The sequence below is a fragment of the Phodopus roborovskii genome, unplaced genomic scaffold (assembly GCF_943737965.1).
Source record: "Phodopus roborovskii unplaced genomic scaffold, PHOROB, whole genome shotgun sequence".
In the NCBI taxonomy this organism is placed as follows: Eukaryota; Metazoa; Chordata; class Mammalia; order Rodentia; family Cricetidae; genus Phodopus; species Phodopus roborovskii.
The window spans coordinates 5341322-5351704 of NW_026125059.1; positions in this window are offsets into that span (position 1 = coordinate 5341322).

Below are 10383 nucleotides of genomic sequence, written 5' to 3' on the forward strand. Positions count from 1 at the left end.
ACTACAGTGAGCATTTGGTGAGTCACAGGTCAGGATTGGAGCCAGTGAGAGCTGAAGATATTTTGTACCCAGCCTGTCTGGGTTCAGGCGTGGGGCGCAGTCCCACAGTGCCCTAGGAACATTTCATATACACTCACTGCCACCCCAGAGGGGTTCTCAGACCTCTCTGCGTACACCCGAAGTCGGCGTTCTCACACACATTTATCTGCTGCGGCGGGCCTGAAAACACTCCACAGGAATACACTCCAGCTTTGTTCTTGGTCCTGAAAACACTGAGGCTGAGCCCACCACAACCGGAAACAGGAAATGGGGCCCTCGGACTAGACGTCCGTCCCTCCCTCTTCCGCCCCTTGCTTAGGCTAGCTGCCAAGGATTTTATTCATTTGCCCCAGAACCACCATCTTGCACAGCTCTTGCTTTGTCTCGCCCACCCTGGCAGCCTGCCTACCACAGCCTCGGCCCTCAGATGTGTTTCCCTGTAGTTTCCACCTCTGCGGCTGCCAGAGCTGGAGTGGATGGAGCTCGTTATCGCTCGTTATCCCAAACCCAGAGTTAGCCACACCGGCATCTGGGCGGGTGCTGCTCCTTTGGTTTCTCAAAACCTGGCCTGCGGTGTGGCTCAATCCTTCCCAGGAGATCCCCCAAGGAAGGGGCCTCAAAGCATATTTTGTGAGCAGGACAAATGGCTATCCCCTACTTCAAAACCCTTTTCCAGTTCTTCATTGGCCGGGGTGGGAAGAGATGGAGACATTTTCTGTGTCTTTATCACACACTCATTCAAAAAGAATGCCCCTGCTCTTTACCAGGGGTTGGTCAGCAGGAGGCATTTCTGTTGCTTGATTCTTGGTGCTTGGCTTGTGATAGGTACTCTATGTGTTAGATAGATGAATGTATGTATGCTGATAAATGGGGGCATGGAGGGGCATGGTGGACTGATGGGTGGATGCATTGCTGAACAGGTGATGGAAGGATGGATGGATGGATGGGCAGACTGATGGATTGGTGATGAGTGCATGGATGATGATGGATGAATGGATGGATGGATGAATGGATGGATGGATGGATGGATGACAGGATGGATGGATGCATGCATATGTAGTAGACAGATAGCTTGTTCTATGTCTGGTTGCAGGGATGGGTTGACAGATTCACAGAGGATGTAGCTGATAAGTGAGAGAGTTTGCCTCTCTATAAAGAGTTTACACTTTGATAACAGAATGCCTTGCCACACTATTCTCTGGTTACACAAATGTCAGGAGGGAAGGAAGAAAACTAGGGATGGAGATGAGCCTTCCTAACTAACATCAATCAATAAAATTGTGGAAATAATTGTTCTCTTTGAGGATCCCTGAGCCACCTTAAAGGGAACTTCATAGGCTGCTTTGACCAAGGTGCAATTGCATAAGGGACCAACAGGGGGTGCCCTCTCTGTGTACCTGTTCAACACATTCATAGCAAATACACACATCAGAGCACCCAACTCTACAGTCACCCAAGTCGGCACCTCCTACATGCTAGGTATGTGTGGCCTTCACATGTGCCTTAATTAGTGCAGCAATGCACCCTTGTTCTGTGTGAGCCCCCTCTTTCCATCCACACACACACCTTTGCAGACACACAGCATTTCAAGTGTGGTCAGCATTTAGACCTGCCCAAAGTAGATTCTAGGCCACCAGAGAAGTTCGGGAAGATCTCAAGAAAGGGCAGACCTGGCTCACCACCACAGAGTCTGTTCCCATAAAGACTAGCATCAAAGCAGGGGAATGCCCTTGAATGTCCCTGTGTATCCTAGCAGAAGACTGGACACTGTCCCGATATGTCATGGAGCAGCTGTGCTGAAGCTGTGCTCAGGACCTGCTTGGGCATTTGGTTCCCACATGTCTTAGTCACTGTTCTTTTTGCTGTGAAGAGACACCACGATCACAGCAACTCTTATAAAGGAAAGCATTTAATTGGGGCTGGCTTACAGTTCAGTGGTGTGATCCATTATCATCATGGTGGGAACCACGACAGCGGTCAGGCAGAGGCAGAGCTGGAGAGGCAGCTGTGAGTCCTACATCTGGACCTGTGGGAGGCAGGAGGAGACAATGAGTCACTGTGCCTGGCTTGAGCTTCTGAAGCCTCAAAGCCTGTCCCTAGTGACACACTTCCTCCAACAAGGCCAGACCTCCTAATAGCGCTGCTGCCTATGAGCCCATGGGGTCCATTTTCGTCCAGATCACCACATTCCATTCCCTGCCGACCCCATAAGCTTGTAACAATATCATAATGCAAAATTGCATTCAGTCCAAGTTCAAAAGTCACCATAGTCTATCACAGTCTCAACAATGTCTAAAAGTTCAAAGTCTCTTCTGAGAGTCATGCAATCTCTTATCTGCGATCCCCTGTAAAATCAAAATCAAAAATCAGATCACATACTTCCAACACACAATGGCACAGGATGTACATTACCATTGCAAAGAGTGGAAAGAAAGCAAAGTGAGGAAACACTGGACCAAAGCAAGACCAAAAGCCCGCTGGGCGGCTCCACACTGCGTCTCCATCTGATGTCAAAGTGCTCTTCAATCTCCAGCTCCTTTCAGCTTTGTTGACTGCAGCACATGTCTCTCTCTTGGGCTGGTTAGCAGCTCTCCTCAGCAGGTGTCCCACAGCTCTGACATCTCCAACATCTTGGGGTCTCCAAGGCAACCCAGGCTTCACCTTCACAGCTTCACACACTGGCGTCTTTAGGATTCCACACAGGGACAGCCCTGACACATGCCTGGCCTCGGTGGCTTTCCTTAACCTCAGAGGGAGAGTCCATAGCCCCTTCCTTCTGTCCTTCACTCTAGAGCCAGAGCCATGTAGCGGAAGCTGCCAAGCTCTGCTGCCTGCTGGGCTGGAGCGCGGCCCCCTCTTGCTCATTCGATTACATCATCTTCATTGGCTTTGTCTTCTCAGTGATTCCCTTCATTCCCTCAGCTTGGCTGTCCTGAAACTCCCTCTGTAGACCAGGCTGGCCTTGAACTTAGAGATCCCCCTGCCTCTGCCTCCTGAGTGTTAGGATTAAAGGTGTGCACCGCCACACCCAGCCCTAAGCTTTTCTTTAATCACTTTTCTCTAATTCCTTCTCACAAGTTGGAAGCGTGGCTGGGTGGGGTGTGGCTCTGAGGCCATCACTCCCCTTTCCCACTTAGCATCAGGATATTTTAAACTCTGTCTACAGCTCCTAGCCCCTCTCTTCTCCTTGAACTCTACTCGGCTTGTCCCTTTTCCTTACAGATCTGCACAAGCTTGGCCACTAATAACCATAGGACACAATGCATATGGGGCAGTTTTGAAATCTCTCCTGCAAATGTAATTAATCAAAAACTCTTCACTTTGGCCCCAGGCAGACTTTTTCGACAAGAACAGAAAGCAGCCACATTCTTTGTCAAAACATCACTGGACAGTCTCTAGTCACATGCTAACACTCTTCTCCTTTGAAGTCTCTTGAGTGAGGTCCCTACAATTCAAGTCACCCTCGGTACCACTGTCTTCCATGCTCCTACTGGGACGGCCCATTAATACCCACCAAAAATGTCCAACCGTTTTTCTAATCCAACATCCCGGAGTGTTCCATATTCCTCCAAACACAAACATGGTCAGGCCTATCACAACAATACCCCAGCCCCTGGAAGTAACTGCTGTCTCAGTTAGGGTTTCTATTGCTGGAAAACATTTAATTTGGGCTAGCTTACAGTTCAGAGATTTAGTCCGTTATCATCACAGCAGCAAGTACGGGAGCATACAGGCTGATGTGGTGCTGGAGAGGCAGCTGAGAGATCTACGTCATCCATCAGTTACCGGCAACAAGAAGAGACAGTGGGTTCGGCTTCAGCTTTTGAGACCCCAGAGCCCATCTCTAGTGACACACATCCCCTAGCAATGCCACACCTACTCCACAAGGCCACACTTCCTGTGAGCCTATGGGGACCATTCTCATTAAAGCGGCGACGCCCCGTCATTGGTGCAAATAACCATGGACTCCATCCCCAAATGCCCCACCCACCAGCTTGTGTGTCTCTCCTGAGCTCCAGGGTTATTCCCTGGCCAGCCTGACCAGATTCACCCATTTTCTTTCTTGGCCTATGGGGTGGGAGCTTCATGTCACAGACGAGTCACTCAACACCCAGCCCTTCCACACCTCTCCATACCGCAGCGTTGACTTTGAGCTCTTAACGAAGCTCTTGGTGGCCAAACTTTCCCAAAGCTCTATGCTGTAACCCTGGGGGATTATGTGCAAACTTCTGGAAGGTTGCTGTGGTGGTGTGAATAAGAATGGCCCCATAGGCTCTTACACTTGCATATTTAGTCACTTAGAGTGGGTGGCTCTATTCGAAAGGATTGAGAGGTGTGGCCTTGTCGGTGTAGGTGTGTCACTGGATGTCTTAGTTAGGGTTTCTATTGCTGCCACAAAATACCACAACCAAAAATAAAATCATGGAGGAAAGGGTTTATTCAGCTAACGCTTCCACATCACAGTCCATCGTGAAAGAAAGGTCAGGAACTCAAGCAGGGCAGGGACCCGGAGGCAGGAGCTGATGCAGAGGCCATGGAGGGTGCTGCTTACTGGCTTGCTCCCCTGGTTTGCTCAGTCTGCTTTGTTATAGAACCCAGGACCACCAGCCCAGGAAGGGTACCACCCACAATGGGCCCTCCCACAGTCATCACTAATTAAGAAAATGTTCTAGTGCTCCCGAGTGGCCTGTAGTTATTTGTCTAGGTTTGAGCCCCCCTCCCCCCAGCTTTCCTCCATCCATGTTAGTGTGTCTATTGATGTCATCCTTTTCCAGGCCTTGTTTGGCAGCCATATTGGTGAGATTCCATGGGTGTAGCTTCTCTGACATTCCTAAGGGACATGATCTCAGAGCAGACTTTCTCCAGCTTGGACAATCTTTCTACCGTCCTCTTCTGCAGTGGTCCTGCGCCTTAGGTGCAGGAGTTACACTGCAGATGTATCAGTTGTGAGTTACAGTTTATTAAAGGATATTTTTAACAGTGGCCGCAGATGTTTTAGAGAGAGATGCTCAGAGAAACAGTGAGGGTTGCTCCAGTGTGGACACGGGCTGTTTGTGAATCCCAAATGCCGTAAGAGAAGCCATATCTACCACTTTGTGGGCCCTCACACTACACCTCAAAGGGTGGCTAAGGAACTCTCTTTTTCAATGAACAATGTCACAGGATGACTCTGGGCATAGGTAAAGCCAGTAGCCACTACAGTTGCTGAAGGGTGTTGGGCATATCCATCTGCTGTAGAGTAGAGCTCCTGGTGAGAGTCCTGGAAAACTTCAGGCTTGAGGCCACAAAGCATCTACTCTTCCATCCACAACGACAGCGCCGTGTTATGGTGGGCGAGTGAGGTAGCTGAACTGAAATTGAACTTGGTATCCCGGCCTCCAAAGGCTTTGTTCTTGTGACTCTGTTCTGCAAATCTTGCATCATTGCCTCTCCACGTTCTCAACTGATGGAGAGGAGACGTGAGCCTCGCATAGTGCTTAAGTCTAACTACCTCTACGTGCCCGTCCATATCCATACTAAGGCAAACATAAGTTCATGCTGATGTCTCCTAACTGAGCCCTTGACTGCCTGGACCACTGCAGTAGTGTGAAATCTGGACATCGTCCCCACGGTTGTTCCCGTATCTGTTCAGTTCGTTAGCAAACTCCTTGGCATACGGAGCCTCGTGGAGCACTGATCTTGGTGCAGCCCTGCTTGCCTGTTGCAGACTCCATACATCTCCATGGTAACAGAGGTCAGGGGGTCTTTTTTTCCTCAGTTGCTTGATTTCTAATCCAGATAGAGCTGTTAGGATAAAGTTCCAGGGGAACCTTGAGAGGGGGACCTTGGTGGATTCCACGGCAGGCGAGGGTGACCCAGGCAGGGTACAAACACGCCAGGCAGACAGAGCACTGAGTGAGTTTTTAGAAAGGGGAGGGAGGAGGAAGCGAAAAGAGGTGAAGAGACACTGAGACAGAGAGAGGCCAGAAGAGAAGAGTGGGCAGGAAACGTCCTGCCTGCCCCAGGGCAGCTGCGGGGAAGAGAGTAGGAAAGAGAGGAGCAAGCCAAGACAGTACGGAAGAAAAAGCTAGTGGGCGGGGTCTGTCTTTTAAAGGGTCCTTTGCAACTGCGCACACAATGCAATCATGGAGCCCTGGGCTGACCAGGGTCCTGCCTGAATGCATTCTGTCAGGTGACAGGCAGGCCAGCGTAATGCCTGAATCCTTGGAAGGGCTCCTCGCCCAGCCACCCGGGGATACCTGACTTCCCTAAATGAGTTATTCTTGAAGTACGTGCGTGCGTGTGTATGGAGGGCAGAGGTTGACATCCAGTGACCATATATTACTCTACACCTTACTTTTGGAGGTAGAGTCTCCCACTCCCACTTGAGCTCAGCTGACCAGGCAGTAACTCTCTGGTGTGGGGGGTCTCTGTGACCATCACAGCCAGCAGAGTGACTGTCCCAGGAAGGCAACCCAGCTAAGTAGCCTGTGCTGGCTCAAACTTTGGGAGTATTTCAGCAGAGCACACAGCTCCTTCTCATGTGCCCAACACAGCACAAAGAAACTAAATGCTGATTGGACTTGACTGCATTGAAACTGGCAAGGACATGGATGCCTTCTATGAAGAGAGACCTGTAGACTTACCGAGAAAAACCAGTTTGTGATAAGGAGCGGATTATCCTCCCTTCCTTCATGGAAGAACCCGGTGTGTCTAACATTCCAGGTTCCCCCGGTACTGATCTGTGAGCACAGGGACCTCCATGACTCCAACATCCTGGGGTCCTCCTGGCTCTGCTCACCCAAATGCTAGGGTTTCAGACATTCATCAATACTCCAGGATTATATATGTATGTATGTATGTATGTATGTATGTATGTATGTATGTATATCTTATTATATATATTTCTTATTTTTTCTTATTTTACATACCGATCCCAGTTCCATCCATCTCCCTCCCTCCCATGCCCCCTGACCCCCTCCCTGTCTTTAATCTTAGCACTAGGGAGGTGAAGACAGGAAGGAATATGGCTGGGAAGAGGGAGGAATATTAGGGGGAGCGGGCAGAAGTGCCTTGCAGTCAGAGGCAGCAGTCTGAGGACAGGATGGCCCCTTTGGTCTGAGTACTGGTAGAGGTAAGAACTCTCTAGGGGCTGGCTGCTTTGTGTTCTCTGATCCTTCAGCTTTCACCGCCTGATAACTGACTCTGAGTTTTTACTATTAATACCAATTAAAATTCGAGCTACAAAGAAGTGCCCTAGATTGGATGCATGCTCAGTGACACTTCTAAAGAGTTCCCCCTTCTCCTTCTCAGCCCAGGGCCCTCGGTGACCACAGTGACTGGACACTTTATTGTCTCCGAAGGTCTTTCTTTAATGGGGTCATCACTTAGAATGACATAGTCTGCGGCCTTGCACATATATACAGGCAAGGAGTATGGCAGAGTCTCACTCTTAGCCCAGGCTGGCCTTTTATACTTGCTGTATAGTCCAGGCTGGCCTCACGATCATGACATCTTCCAGCCCCAACCTCCACAGGGATACTGCTTGAAAAACAAGAGTGTATAACCACCACATCCAGCCATCTTTAAACTTTTAAAAATTGATTGTATTGTTCTTCTTCTTATTATTGCTATTTTATACCCTCCATAATTTGCCCTTCCTTTTATACCCTCCACAATTTGCCCTTCCTTTTATACCCTCCACGATTTCCCCCTTCCTTTTATACCCTCCACAATTTGCCCTTCCTTTTATACCCTCCACAATTTGCCCTTCCTTTTATACCCTCCACAATTTGCCCTTCCTTTTATACCCTCCACAATTTGCCCTTCCTTTTATACCCTCCACGATTTCCCCCTTCCTTTTATACCCTCCACGATTTCCCCCTTCCTCCTCTGCTCTCAGTCACTCCCCCCACAGCCCCTCTGTCCCCCCATCCATATCCACCTCTCCTCCATTCCTGTTCAGAAAAGGCATGCATCCCACAGATACCATTAACAAAACATGGCATATCAAGTTGCAGTATTACTCAGCACCTCCCCTTGTATTACGGCTGAGCAAGGCAACTCAGAATGAGGAATCCCAAATGAGGGTCCCGAAAACCAGCAAAAGGGTCAGACACAGCTCCTGCTCCCACTGTTAAGAGACCCACAAGAAGACCAGGCTACACAACCGTCACATACATGTGGAGGGCCCAGGTGAATCCCGTGCAGCCTCCCTGGTGATTCAGTCTCTGTGAGCCCCTGTGAGCCCAGGTTAATTGATTTTTGTGTTTTGCTTTGTTTTGATGACTTTGACCCCTCTGGCTCCCAAAATCCTTCCTCCTTTTCTTCAGCAGGATTCCCTGAGCTCAGCCTAATGTTTGATGGTAGGTTTCTGATTTGTTTCCATCAGTTGCTGGATGAAGCCTTCCTGACGACAGTTGGATTACTCCTGAATCTATAGCAGAGTATCTGTTATGAGTAGTTTTTCCCGCCGGTCTGGTCCCACTGCTGTGCCAGCCCCAAATAACACACAGAGACTCTGTATTAGATATAAAGCTGTTGGCCTGTTACTAGCTTCTTATCGGCTAGCTCTGTCTTAAATATTAACCCATTTCTATCAATCTAAACACTCCCATGTGGTCTTACCTTACCGGAGAGAGGGGTTGGTGTTCTGCTCTCTCCGTCCTCCATCTTGGATCTCCTCCCTACTACTTCCAGCATCCTCTTTGTCTCTAGTTCCGCCTATCTTGCTTTTCTATTGGCCAACAGCATTTTACTCATTAACCAATAAGAGAAACATATTTACAGAATGACATCTCTCATCATTGCATTGACCCTTTTTCTTCAGTTGTGTCTCATTAGGTCTCTGGGTCATCCAGCCTCCAGATCCTAGAACTTCTGGCAGTGTCAGGAGTGGGCTCACTCTCCCGGCACGGGTCTCAGGCTGGACCAGTCATTAGCTGGCCACGCCCACAGTTTCCCCACTACCTTTACCCCAGCACATCTGGCAGGTAGGACAAATTGTAGGGTGAAGGTTCTGTGGCTGGGTTGGTGTTCCAGTCCCTCGACTAGAAGTCTCGACTGGTTACAGGAGATGGCTGGTTCAGGCTACATGTCCCCTGTCACTAGCAGTCTTAGCTGTAAAGAATTGTGTTGGGATTTTTATGGGGACTGCGTTGAATCTGTAGATTGCTTTGGTAGGATGGCCATTTTTCCTACGTTAATCCTAATGATCCATGAGCATGGGAGATCTTTCCATCTTCTGACATCTTCCTCAATTTCTTCAAAGACTTGAAGTTCTTGTCATACATACAACTTGCTTGGTTGGAATTACACTAAGATGTTTTCTATTATTTGTGCTATTGTGAAGGGTGTTGTTTCTTTTCAGTCAGTTTATTATCTGTGTATAGGAGGGCTACTGATATTTTTGAGCTAGTCTTAAATCCAACCACTTCACTAAAGGCGTTTATCAGCTGTAGGAGCTCCCTGACAGAATTTTTGGGGTTGCTTATATATACTATCATATCATCTGCATATTACATATGTGATTTAAGTTTTAGTAGTGTTTATTTACAAACTTGGATGCCCTTGCATTTGGGGCATAGATGTTGAGAATTGATACATCATCTTGGTAGATATTTCCTTTAATGAGTATAAAGTGTCCTTCCCCAATCATTTGATTAAGTTTGGTTGGGAGTCTATTTTGTTCAATATTAGAATAAACTACACTAGCTTGCTTCTTGGGGCCATTTTCTTGGAAAATCTTTTTTAGCTTTTTACTCTGAGATAATACCTATGTTTGATATTAGGTGTGTTTCTTGTGTGCAGCAGAAAGATGCATGACATTAAGAGAAATCAACAATCAATGATTGTGAATGCTTATTACTTTGTTGTATTTGCTTTTGGTGTGTGTGTGTGTGTGTGTGTGTGTGTGTGTGTGTGTGTGTGTGTTCTGCTTCTTTGGGTTATGCTGGTGTGATACCATTTATTGCTTGTGTTTTTGTGGGTACAGCTAACTTCCTTGGGTTGGAGTTTTCCTTCTAGTACTTTCTATAGGGCTGGATTTGTGGATAGGTATTGTTTAAATTGACTTTCTCATGGAATATCATGTTTTTTTCCAACTATGGTGATTAAAAGCCTTTCTGGGTATAGTACTCTGGACTGGCATCTGTGGTCTCTTAGAGTGTGTAAGACATCAAACTGGGCCCTTCTGGATTTTAGCATCTCCATTGAGAAGGTGGGTGTAATTCTGATAGGTCTGCCTTCATATGTTACTTGGCCTTTTTCCTTTGCAGCTTTAAATACTTTTCTCTGTTCTGTGCGTTTAGTGTTTTGATTATTACGTGATAAAGGAGTTTTATTTTCTAGTCAATCTATCTGGTG